We start from the raw sequence: 14127 nt of genomic DNA on the forward strand, positions 1-14127 counted from the left end.
CCCAAACCATCCCTCCCATCCCCCACCACGAGCGCCTCTCGCTCGCACGCACCCCCCACCGCTCGCAATTCGCCCCACGGCATCCACCCCTGTCCCAACAGTGCGCGCGAGGGACCGCTCGCTCCGCACACAGCCCAAGGGCCTCTCTCGCCCGGCCCCGCTCACCCCCGCCGCCCCGACATCACCCCCCTTCCCGGCCGCCCCAACGCTCGCATCCTTTGCCCGTCGGCCCGCCTTTCCACAACCCCCTTTTTCTCTCGCGCCCCACCAGTCCCCGGGGTGCCCTCCCTTCTCCACCTGCCCACCCGCCGACCCCCCCACTCCACGGGGGCCCCGAGAGAGAGGGAGGGACAGCGAGCTCCTTGCTCCCACAGGAGCAGGGTGATAAACGTCTATCGATTCCGCAGCGTTGTCATGCGAATTGTCAGAATTGACAGAACGCTCTGTTACAGCATTGGTAACGGATCTGCTTCTCTGTCTGCATGTTTTTTTTTGTGCAATGACACGCAGGCCGTCATGTGGCACAACACGGCCGGGCAAGAAAAACTGCGCCCAAAATATATCGTGTACGCGTGTACAGGATACGCGAGGGCGTAGAAGTGGCACAGGTTCAAGGTACCGCCGTTATGAACCTGGCGACCCGAGTTGGATTCCCGGCCGCCACCAACATCAGCGAAGAGTGACATCGGAAGCACTCCTGGATGCCCCCACGCCCAGCCCCCCCTTCACCAACCCACGCTGACCAGCATGGTGAAGTATGGTCAATCACTCTCCCATGACCAATATGGCATGGGGGAGGCCCTCATCCAGCAGTGGATTGACAACTGGGTGCCTGCCGTCCGCTTCACCAATCCGCAATGACCAACACGTTGAAGTATGGTCAACCGGGCCGAAACGGCGTGGAGCGGCCTTCATCCAACAGTGGATTCACAAAGGCCCATGATAATAAACACTCTATAAATGCGTAAGCTGCCAACTTCTGTTATAAGTGCTTTAAATAGCGATTAGGGTGAATGTAAGTGCTTGCTGTGAAAGTTGTCTCCTTATTTATTTATCAAGCACTGGGTTTGGGAAAAATTATACGATTGGCACTGCACCGCAAACACCACAATACCTCTTGCACTGAAACATTTGTCCAATATAAACGTGCAAAACATGTGGATATATAAATGTACATCAACACCGTAGGAGTGGTTATAAATACGATTTTAAACTGTGAATGCACACAAGGGTGGGCACCGACATGTGACAAAACAAAGATCCCTGTATAGACATAAAATAATGTTGGGGCAAGTGCTGTTAGTGAGCACCTATGAAGGCTGGCAAGACACACAAAAGAGTGGGTGGCCAACACCACGCCCGGCCACCTTTATCTCCCAAGTGCTGATGTTTACACACCACAACAAGTACTCATTTTAGGCCCAGTCGACCTAGAGGAGGCCCAGGACCAGTTTAGGTATTAATCACCGATGTTGGCTGCATCACCGGGTTTGCAGCGCAGTGCGCCAACCGCTTGCACGACCGCTCACCACACCAACACAAACAAAGACAAAGATCCCCCGTATAGCTGTAACAGGCTGTTGGGGCAAGTTCGGTTAGCAAGAACCTCTAAAGGTCGGCACGGCACACAAGAGGGTGGGTGGCCAACACCACACCCGGGCCGCCTTTGTCTCCCTAGTGGCGATGTTTACACAGCGCACCAGGTACTCATTTGAGGCAGAGTCGACCGAGGGGAGGCCCAGGATCAGTTCAGATAATCGTCACCTGGTGTTGGCCGTGAGCGGCAATCGAACTCCTGGTCGCGGCGGTTCACAGCGCAGCGCGCTAACCGCTGTCGCCCACACTGAGACAAAGATCCCCCATATAGCCTGAACAGACTGTAGGGGCAAGTGCTGTTAGCGAGCACCTATGAAGGCCGGAACGGTACACGAGGGGGTGGGTGGTCAGCACCACGCCCGACCGCCTTTGTCTCCCTAGTGGCGATGTTTACACACCGCACCAGGTACTCATTTAAGGCTGAGTCGACCTAGGGGAGGCCCAGGACCGGTTCAGATAATCGTCACTGGTGTTAGCCGTGAGCGGGAATCGAACCCGGGTCGCCAGGTTCATAGCGCAGCGCGCTAACCGCTACACTACCGCTCCCCACCACGCTAACAGCTGTAGCCCACACTGAGACGCGCACACACGCACACACACACACGTGTGTGTAATCCCTGTGTCAAGGTTAACGTAACATCGGTATCTCACGAGCGGGCTGCCATGTGTCAGTCAAGTGTTGGTTATCTGAAACGTGCTAACAACCCTATCGGTGTTTGATCCACAGCATACAGAAGCACAACAACCCTTTTATATTAATCGTATTTTATAAATACTTGCGATATGGCATTCGTTATAACTCTAGCCCCTGGATAGTAAGCACACACACTACTTTGAAAGTAAGCACGATGTTTATATCCGAAGTTGTATGCTTGTATCAAAAGTTGCCCTCTACTTTGCCCCAACACCCCACCAACAATGTAATGGAAGCGTGTGTTGTTTATATCAGAACTTTGCTTATATACGGTGTGCTTATATGCAGCTTCTGGTGTACTGGAAAATCATCATCATCACCACCAGCAGCAGCCGCCACGGTCAATCCCGTACTGGAACTGGGCCTCCGCAAGCCGCCACCACCACCACCTCACACAATCCTGCGATGGAATAATCCACCCAGCAAACTGCACACAAACCGATTTCATCGTTCGAAATATTTAGGGAATCCAATCGTTGCGTAAAGCACCGGGGCAAAAAAATATATAATAAAAGAAGCAGCTATCAAATTGAATTCTTGCTTGATTGACCGCGGGGTTTTTTATGCATTAGGTTAACATTAACAAGTGTTTAAAAGTTAGTGTATGTACTGTATGTAATTAAATTGCCCGGCTGAAGCTGTAACAATTGTGGTTAATTCTGACGGGGATTGCATTTGACACTTTAAAGTGGGTTCGGCGAGTTACAGTTTCATACGCGACACAGGGATTCCGTTTGTATTTGCAACCATGCGAAATTCAACATGACAATTTTATGTAGCTAATGCAAATTCGAATAATGCAAAAATATATATTCTATTACAAGGACGGGGGCATTAAGGGCAAAAGAAAACTGTGACCAAGCCACGAGCGTGTGACAAAATTAAGGGTGGGGTTTTTGGTTTATTTATTTTTTACGACATATCCTATTTAAGATGCATGAGAAAAATTATTTTCACAGCGGTGAATTGAATGCATTTATTACGCAAGAAAACAGGCCGCATCATCGCTACACTTCCAAATTAATTTATCACTTTACTTTCTTCGACAAGAAAAAAAACATCAATAGGCTCTGCAGGTAGAATATAACGAACAGCCACTAAAGTGTTTCTCGTCCAATTCTTTTTTAAACTTAAAAAAAAATCTTGCCATCTGAACACGGAGTGCACAACTCACGGCAGCAGCATCCCCTGCCATGTCAGACATGGATTTACACCACTCTTGACAAGAAAGTCTGGCGCGCATGTGTGGGAGCGTGAGAGCGTGCAATTGTCCATTCGCACGCTCTTCACATTGGCGACGCCAGCACGTGCCCCCTCCGTGCAAGGTGGCAGAGAAGGTGGACGGCACCACAGCACGGACTCCTCATCTTCATACCACCCTGCCTGCCCCCCTCCCATTTCATCGCATCGCCAACCCCGCAAATCGATGCCCATCGCCGTGGCAAGAGAAAGCTGCAAGCCGCCTCCGCGTGCTGGCGATGGGGGTCACGAGCGTGTCACGGTGCGGGCGATGGGATTTACACGCAAGGGTCACCGTGTAGGCTGCGCGCTTGCCACCGTCGGTCGATTGAGACCGGTGTTTTGTCCACGCTACCCGTCCCGTGTCACTCCCCATAAGCAAGCTCTCTATTAATACCACAGGGGGAAGAAACGGAAGCAGCGGTGTAAAGGTTAAAGATTCTACTTTAAAGGCACTTTCAGAAAGTTTAGACTTAACATGTCAAAGCTTTTGGGAGACATGTGCACACTCTATATAATTTTTAAATCAGGCTGTAGCGCCACAGTCAATTTAGCAGCCTCCGATGGAGCAAGGCTACTGGGTCAGGAAACCCTGCCATGCGACGAATTTAAATAACAAGCGGAAAATTATATTTACGCGATCGAACCCAAAATACCTTTATTATGGCTATTGGTCGCGAAAGCCTACGTGTTAAACTAACATGCTGTTGTCCAACATGAACCGTACAGAAAAATGCACTCAATGCAGGCCACAGGTTGCTTGTCATTAGAAGAAATAATTTACGCCAACTTTAATGAAAACTAAACAACCATCAGCAGCTATCCGGCATGTATATACAGTGAACTCTTAGACAGACCAGGAAAAAAAATTCGAGGGCGAGCGGTGCTCCAATATTCTTAAGAAAAGTCTCCCCGGTGTGCCATACTGTACATTACCGAGCGACAGACTCAAACATTGAAGGGAGATATATGGCTCCTTTCTGGGAAGTGAGTTACTGGCCCCACTAAATATAGGCTTCTGTGTCCAACATTCAAACTTTCATAAATCCATACCTTTTATCGATAAACTCCCCAACGGTAAATCACGCACTCTGCCAGGCAGCGTGCTCTGGAAGGACAAATGTCTGATTAAATTCACTATCTGGCATATCCGTGGATCGGACAGACAAAACCGTCCCCCTCGCGTCTGCCAACGCTCTCCCGGTCGTACGAACGCACGCCGAAGACCGCCTGGCCGACTGCCGCCCCAGCAAAACGAAACCGACCCCCCCCACGACCCCCCTTCTTCAAGATGCGCACACTCCTAACGAACGCAGTTAATTAGACACCAGCGTAAACAGAGATATTAATTAACTAGCGGCGCTAAACAGCACATACCACGGCACGTGCGACAATCGGCTAACGAATCGCAGACCGCATTTACAGACGCATCATATAATCTGGCGTGCAATGTCCCGTTCATGAAAAATAACTTCATTAGGCTCGTGATGATCGTTTCTCGGCACTTCACGATGGATTCATGTGAGCGAGAATGGCGTGAATCACAAGAGGCCCAAAAAAAGCACACGGAACAACACTTGCACCCCCCCCCCCACCACTGGCCGTGGCCCAGCCGCACAGCCCAGCTCCTCGGCGCCCGTACCTCCGCCGCGTCGCGAACCTTCAGCCTCGTGTCCTCAAGATTTTTGCCGACTTTGCCATCCACCGCGCCGGCATCCCTCGCCCTTCATCACCACACCTCCGACCAAACGTCGCTTAGCTCCTCCCATCATCGCACGGCACTGGCAAACACGACCATCGACCGCGTCCAGCTCAACCACTGAACAACCACGCGGAATCTCGCGTGCTGCGGTCCGCCCTCGGACAACCATCGACCAATCTTGCGCAACGCAGTCGTACACAGACAGACGTCAACCGTTCAAGATGAAATGCAAGCTCCTGACGATTAGTGTTAATCTCAATGCAAAGGGGCAACAAAATCAGCAACCACCACGACGCGAGAACATCGCCACACACACAGAGATCAGGCGCAGAAAATAAAAATACATTTATTTTAACAGTTTCTACATTTGTTTAATTCGTGTTATTTTTCATCATCTGTTTAATCACTGCGTTTGTATTGCGTATTTATTTAGACTCGGGTCGATGCAAACAAGACAATGGATTTTTCAGGTGCCTCCGAAACTAGCTGGAAATAAAGGTCTTGTTTCGTAACCGTCTGTCGAACTCTTAATCATTAACTTTCACCATGACACAACCAACACACAACCACTCCTAAACCAACTTACGTACATTACAGCACGCATCCACTCAACCAGGTCACAACTGCACAGACAACCACCTGGGCCCAATACACAACCCCCCTTTTTCTACCTCCCAGCCACCTACACCGCAAACGAGCCCATCTTTTCCAACCACCACCATCCCCCAACCTCCATCCACCACGGGTTCTCTCCCCCCACCACCCACCCGCTATGGAATTTGCCGAGCTGATGGCAAGGGTCGGGTTAAGCTATGCTGCCGGGATAATCCCAGTCATTCTCCACCACGTATTAACCGCATCTCTTAGCCGTACACAAAGCCAGCTTCAACGACAATAAATAAATAATACGAGTGAAATAAAACTAACAGATATAAAACGTTACAAAAATCTACGTTGAAGACGGAACTTCACAGTTGCTTGATGAAACCTTCAACGAAATGTGTTAATTTCACACAAGCTTCTGGCAAGTAAAGGATACGGAACAAAACTCACGCATTAATTTAGGTGCAAAGCACAGGACGATGTTAAATGATAAAATTCCTGACAAAAAAATGTAACATTTACATTAATTATATTTAGGTCCGCGAGTAATTATTAAGACTATGTGAACGTTTTTTCACGAACACGAAATAAAAAAAATGTTTAAGTGCAGTGCGATAATTGCGAATCAATATTCTAATAAAGGTTTCCTCAACAGTGTTGAAGATAACTGGAAAAGTAATAATAGAAACACTAAAGCTAAAAAACAAAACAGCTAAATTACCTACATTTTATTAGCAAATTTAAAAAATATCAACCCCTCTTTGTATTTATTTAATACACCATCAGGCGTGTGTTTACAGTACAGACACACACACTCTGTACACATTTATATATACATATATCTATATACACACTTTAAAGAAGCTAAAAACATGAACATGTTGACAATCATAGTCTAACTATAACAATAAAATACATTGTTGAATCAAACCACGTGTCATTAAAAGTCAATCAGCTATGCCTAGTCACTGACCGCAAGAATACAGCGATATGTAAATTAGGCGCATTAAAATAACAAACATATACGTGCACACAGGGCAGCACACATGGAGCTAATAAAACTCATCGCTTCACCGTCCTCTGCGTCCGTATCGATGGCTGGGCCCACAATCCCCTGTGCAGGGCCAGAGGTTCGAAACGGGAGAGCGGTTTTCACGCGACAGACCTTTTGCCAGAGACAGGCCACCACAGTAATCACCGGAGCTGCGGCATTAGGCCCCTCATGCATATGGAGCAGATGCTAATCGTGGCTCAGGCGGTGGGAATTAGTTCTGATGCAGGTCGACTACGGTGGCGATGGTGAGTGCGGCATCGCACGGAAGTCGGGGGGGGGGGGCAGTCGGCTTTGTTGAATTTTTGCTTTCGATAAAATAAAAATTGACACAAAAATTAATTGTCATCACCGTACAACGCCGTTTAGTCCCAAAAAAGTGCCGGTATAAATATACACGATCGTACACTTACGATTACACTTTCAGCTAACGCGGATGCACACAGAAGGTGATTTTTTTTTAAGTTTCCCTCTGCTATATAATTTTTTTTCTCCCACGTATCGTTTTCAATTTCTCTGTGCAGTGAAAAGAATCAATTCTTAATGAACAACTTTACATGGTTCGGAGCCTGTAATCTCTGTCACAGCAAACCAAAAAAGTTCAGCACAGGAAGAAATATTTTGACTATCTTTAAAATAAATTCGAATCACGTCATTTACTAACCATTTAAATGACATCAACGTGATCATGAGCACTGCAAAATAGAAAGGGACATGTTCGGTAAACGAACACACAGACGGCCGTGACGATATACATTATTTAGATAGTGCATTTATGCAATCTATATTTTTGTAATTGTGTAAATATCATATCTTAGCAATTTTAATTGAAGGTGGTGTTGAATTTATAAATATACTTTTTACCTACATGCAAGTATGTTGAAAACACCTCAAATAGCAAAATGATGCCCAGTTAACATACAGTTGTGTGTGACAAAGTAAAAAAAATTCCCAAGTTAAACACATGTAGGTGTGCTTTCTATGGCTCCCCCAGCTCCTTCTTAGAAGTTTTAAGGAGACATCAATCAATACAATCGGACAGGGGCCCTGTTGGTTATTCAATATCGCGCCGACATCTTCCCCGCTGAGCCACAGCTGACCGTGGCTGCTGCGTCGCGAACGGTAATCAATTTTTCCATTGATCAGCTTTCCATGCAGCTCAATTCGCATCCGCAACACAAGGCGTTGCATGCGAGCATGTGTGTGGGTGCGCGCCACGGTGGGAGACGGGAGAGGTGGAAGGGGTGAGGGGAAGATGCCATCACAGAGAAGGTTCGGCGTTTAGGAGGCTCCCTGCACACCAGAGGTCGCAACCGGGTACCCGATACCCGTACCCTACCCGATACCCGGCTACCCGTACCCGGCCGGGTACAGGTACCCGTTTGCGACCCTGGTGCGGCCGGGTACAGGTACGCGTAGACCGTGAGTCACTGGTGAGTAACCGTTTGTCACTCATTTCCCAACGTCTTGTCTCTTCTCACAATTCAAGTTCCTAGAATCAAACCACCTGCGCCTGCAACATGGCTTCATCCCAGAGGTCGCAATCAGGTACCCGATACCCGTACCCTACCCGTACCCGGCCGGGTACGGGTACAGGTACCCGTTTGCGACCCTGGTGTGGCCGGGTACGGGTAAGGAATCAAAACCCGTTTGCGACCTCTGCTGCACACCTCCCTGCCGCCTTTGTCCACCTGGAGGCGACCGCCTGACCGTGCGCTCAACCCGGACCACGGAGACCACACCCCCGAGTCCACCAGAGTCGCTCGCTTGGGCTAGATTATCGCGCGGTGCAAACGTAACGCAATCGATTGAAATCGCCGTCGAAGAGCGAGTATGTTGAAAACACCGTTCATTGCCTTGTTCAACCACCAAGAACGATGAACATCCGTTGTACATAATACCAGATTTGTGATTTACGTGTAGCAAGGTTAAGCACTGCGGCATAAATTGGAAGTGAAATTAGCTTCGCAATGTTCAAATGCTGGCGCAATCAATATTTTCTTTAAATCGATGAACGAAATGAAATTGCAATATATTGCAAGAATTGTGTAACAAAAACTTTGCTCTATACAGACAATACATAGCAACGGTATATACAATAATTCTAAATTGTCATTAATGACTGCGTATTGTACAGGAGAGGAAAGGCTGCGAAAACTGCAGGCGAAACGGGCAATGCAGCGGTGTTCGTCTGCTGCGGGTCGTTCGTCCGCGACCTCCGCTGAAAAGAGCCAGACCCAAGGAGAGTAACCCCGGCGCAAATAAAGAGCAAATTACTTCATCGTCAATGGCAGGGCGGTGAGTAAAAATTGATTATGCTACAAAATTAGAAATTAGTTTGTTCATTACATTCAAATTGTTTATTATCATAATTATGCGGATTATTGACATATTGGCAGCGGTCTGTTGTACACGCGAACGCTTAATTGTGTCAACACGCTAAGTACGTTCGCAGGCCTTAGTGTCAACAGTTCAATCCGCAGGCATTCCTGTAACAAGACGAAGGGGGGGCCGGCCGACGTTTCCTCCTTTTTCTAATTGGACAAATACATTAATAAAGCGTAAAGTCGTGGAAAAACAATGAGACGTCCCCCAAGCGGAAAAGAGACATTGATTTATGTGGGATAACGTCAGGGGATGAAAATCAAACGAGGGAATTTAAGGGTAAAGGAATAACCAAAAAAACCCGCCTGGTTACCACGATGTCGCAAAACTTTAAATAACCGAGTGTTGCTAACAACACTTTGTGAAAAATGCAAGTAAATAAACACTCATAAATAAAGCTCAACATGGCAGTGGTGGATTTTTTGTTTTCCAAGGGAAACACACTCCTCTACGAAATCAATCAGCAGACCTCAGCGGAACAGAGAGAGAGAGAGACACGCAGACTTGAGAAAGAATGAGCAAGTGGTGGCCGCACGAAGCCACCAAAGGCCAGAAGGCAGAAGAGGCTTACGAATGTGGCAAGAGAAAGAGAGGCAAGCGAGCGAGCGAGAGAGCCGAGCGAGGCAGAGAGAGGCTGGTGCAAATCTTTCCTCCGCGCGACCCCAATACACGGGCAGCATACAGAACCAGCCAGCAAACAGCGGGAAGCTCAAGAGGGTGGCAGGGGGGGTGATGGAGGGTTGTGGGTGAGAGTAGGGGCAGGGGGATGGGATGAGAAAGAAGCTTGGGTTTGGGGAAGCAATGAGGGTGCACGGGGTGGAGGGGTCGGTGGAATGGAGGGTGGTGGCGGCAGTGGCGAGTGTTACACAAGCGCAGGAAATCGGATCGGCACGTGGGCCCATCGTCACTGGACGTGGCCTGCACAATTCAATGATCGGGTTCTGGCCTTTAAATCAAACCAACATCGTAATACAAGGGCCCCCCCCCCCCCCCCCCACTAACCACGTGTGATATTATTACTATGCCGACGTGCATGATGACGGTAATAATTATGTACATTGACGAACCGCGGATTAAGGACGGGTGTCATGTCAGAGCCACTACGAGTGAATGAAGTAGCCATGGTTATCGACCAATAAACAGGAGCGGGGGGGGGGGGACGCAACCGTCTAAAATGCAGCGTGGGTCCAAAGGGCATCAACGTGTGGTAATTTTACAAGATATCTGAAGGGCGAAAAATGTGAAAGTAAAACATTGATGCCGTCAGTCAACACTAAAAGAAAAGGAACTCGGAAGCAAAGATGAAATTGTGCTGGTAGGAGTGTCACTAAGGAGTGAGAATAGTTTCGTGTGGGAAGGGAAAGGCGGTGAGTTAGGACTGCCTGGGCAAGATTGATAGAGATGCCGTCGTGGAACAGAAACGAAGAGATGGAGATTAAGACAGCCCGGGGGGACGACGGTGGCAGGAGCAAAATTGTGGTTTCAAGGCCTCGCACAACCGCGGCTCGTCCAAGGCACAGAGGGAGAGCGCACGAAGCGACCGAAACGGAATTTCGCCGCTCGACAAAAGTTCAGAGCGTGGCCGAGCGACCGAGCGACCGAGCTGACACACTGCGGCCCAGCTTTGTCATGACCGCCGCTGCGTACAAAAATCACGCAAGGGGACGTCGGAGGAGCAGACGGGACAAGAGAGACAAAGGGGGTGCCTTTGCGTGGGGGAGTAGGGGGTGGGTGTGGTGGTGGTGGTGGTGGAGGACGAGGACAAAGGAACCGGAGGCCGTGGGGGCCGGAGCGAGCAAAGGGCCCTAGCGACGGGGTCACACGCGACACGGGGCGACGTTCGCCTTGGCACTTAGCGGCGGAGGTCACGCGCTTGCGTGCGTCGGGGGGGTCAAACGCGACACACGTAGGAGGAGGGCGCCGAAGTCCGCACGCTGTGAGCGAACAATTAATTAACATACGCAATGATTTGCTTGTAAGACCTCTGTATGGATTTAAGTTAATGTTGATTTAATAGCGCAGAGTAAATTTGCGCGGATCGGGCTTTTAAAGGCGTGTGCCACCGGTGCGGTGACTTGTTAAAGCAAAGTCGCGAATACGAGGAAATATAATCACACACACACACACGTGTATCCTTAGTCGTATTACCGTCTAACCTCCACTTAATCGGAACCTTAATTGTAGCTAAACATTGCCATCGTCAAAATCCGATTGGAGGAAAACAACCCCAACAATTGCTTAAATGTGCTGCACTTTAATTTTTAAAAAAGCTTCTCGTAAGCAGCACAGCCTTTGCTATTTTTCATAGGCTAAGTTAACTGCATTTTCGTAGCATACTAAGGTTACGCCAGATGCGTTAACCCTGTCAACTCCAACTTCTGATGCTCACGGTTACGCAGAAGAGCTGAAGGGGGGGGACACACACGGGCTGAGCCAGTGCTGACCTTTGCATGAGCGGTGCATGAACATTTGAGACGAAAGCAACAACTTGCACCCAGTCCACACTTTCCAGTCGTTAAATATTCGCCAAATTGAGCTGTCTCGCCGCATTTTCGACTTATTCCGACGATTTTTTTGGTCCCGACTCGTCATTGCCACGTCGTCCAAACATCACACACGTGATGTACGAATACATCTATTCTTCTTAGAACGCACGGTGGGGTTTTAAAAATATATATATTTTAATGACATTTCTTGCTAAAATCCTCTACTGCCGATCGAGTTTTTATTTTGTGTACATTGTATACACACGATAGTTGTCGTATCTCTCCCGAGGTGTACATAACAAGGCAAGATCGCTCGTTTAGCCTCATACATGGCCGGCACACTGCACCAAGGGGGTGGGGTGGTGTGTGGCGACCACCACACAAGCCACCTTTGTCTCCCCAATTCCAATGTTTACACACTGCACCAAGTGCTCATTTAAGGCTGAGCTGATCTGGGGGGGATGGGAAGAGGAGGCATAAGATTGAGAGATTCATAAACCACCCGCCACTGATGCTGTTCACGTTCCAGAATCAAACTAATGTCACCTGGGATCACGAACCACTGCCACCATCACATCCCCAACACACAGAGACACACGTGCGTCCGTAAGCAAGGACAATGTCATTGTACATCGTGGCCCGCGATGATGGGAAACGTTGCGCCCGAGCCAAAAACACCGAAACAAAAACACGAAGGCGGTGGGGATACGGCACGGTGGTGCCACAGGGTAATCGAGGGAGCCCAACGCCAGGTTGGGTCTCAACACGGCAATTAACACAATTAGCGACACAATAAAAAACAAAGACGGGGGGTGGTGGTGTGTGTGTGGAACGAACGTTGTCATTATTATGATTACTACAGGTGATACACATCTCGGAAAGGGCCTTTGTTAATTACACGATGCCAACAACAACATAGCCGGCATCAACTTAGCCGAAAAGGCACACACACAACAACAAGAACAACAACAACAACAAACACAAAGCAGCTCCACGAGGCTGGCAAGGGGGTGGTCACCGAGACAAATGTGTGACGCAAAAGCTGTAAACACAACAGAGCCAAGGGGGAGAGCTAGGGAAGGGAGAGAGATGCGTGCGTTAGAGAAGCGATGGGAGTGGGTTGTGGAAGAGGAGAGGAAGAAGATGCAAAAGAGTGGAGAGCGAAGAAAGAGAGGTCGAGTGATAGGAGAGAGACACAGAGTGTGTGGATGGGAGTGTGGATGGGGGGTGGGAGGGATGGAGGTTTGGAGAAAGAATGAGTTGGTGGTGTTGGTGGTGGTGGGGGAGCAGGAAGGAAAATGGAGAAGAGAGTGAAGCGGAGAGAAAAATAAGAGTCAGGCATGTGGAAACAACTGCCACGAGCAAGGCTTGGCACAAAAGACGAGAAGAACCCCGGGCGAAAGGGAGGGAGGAGGAGGCTGGTGGTGGTGGTGATGTTGGGGGTGGTGGTGGTGTTGGAGGTGGTGATGTTGGTGGTGTTGGGGGTGGTGATGTTGGTGATGGTGGTGATGTTGGTGGTGTTGGGGGTGGTGATGTTGGTGGTGTTGGGGGTGGTGATGTTGGTGGTGTTGGGGGTGGTGATGTTGGTGGTGGTGATGTTGGTGGTGTTGGGGGTGGTGATGCTGGTGGTGATGTTGGTGGTGGTGTTGGGGGTGGTGATGTTGGTGGTGGTGTTGGGGGTGGTGGTGTTGGGGGTGGTGGTGTTGGTAGTGGTGTTGGGGGTGGTGGTGTGGTGGTGTTGGTGGTGGTGATGTTGGTGGTGATGTTGGTGGTGATGTTGGTGGTGGTGGTGTTGGGGGTGGTGATGTTGGTGGTGTTGGTGGTTGGGGGAGCGAACAGTACACGGGTACAAGGCACGATGGCTGTGACTGCATGGTGTATGGGTGTATATATGTGTGTATATATATGTGTGTGTGTTTAATTCGTAGTTTCGTGGTAATGAATTGAAGGTGGCGAATGGCGGTTGTTGTTATATATGTGTGTGTATACGTGTGTGTGTATGTATGTGTGTGTATGTATGTGTGTGTATATATGTGTGTGTGGGTTTTGTAACATGTACACAGTACAGTGCACGCACACATGTAAACCCCGAGCAGGCGAGAGTGAGAGATAGGAGGAGGGGTGGAAGGGGTGGCAACACACGCACCAAAAAAACTAAAACTTGCATGTACACGAACATGTGGAAACACAACTGCCAGGAGCAGTTGTTTCACACAACACACACAACAAACTCACACAGACACACACACAGACACAACAGACACACAGGCACAACACAACAGACACACAAGACACACACAACACACACAGACATTAACCAAGCGCACACGCACACACAACACACAGACACAACACAACACACACACAGACA

General features: G+C 49.0%; 1 protein-coding gene across 17 annotated transcripts in view; it reads right to left on the reverse strand.

Annotated features, from left to right (window-relative positions):
• The window catches only part of LOC133345513 (LIM domain-binding protein 2-like), a 168527-nt gene that overhangs the window by 95699 nt on the left and 58701 nt on the right, over positions 1–14127 (reverse strand). The gene's annotated exons all lie outside the window — the stretch shown is intronic.

The sequence above is a fragment of the Lethenteron reissneri genome, chromosome 22, assembly GCF_015708825.2.
Source record: "Lethenteron reissneri isolate LAM-NWPU_2019-01 chromosome 22, ASM1570882v1, whole genome shotgun sequence".
In the NCBI taxonomy this organism is placed as follows: domain Eukaryota; kingdom Metazoa; phylum Chordata; class Hyperoartia; order Petromyzontiformes; family Petromyzontidae; genus Lethenteron; species Lethenteron reissneri.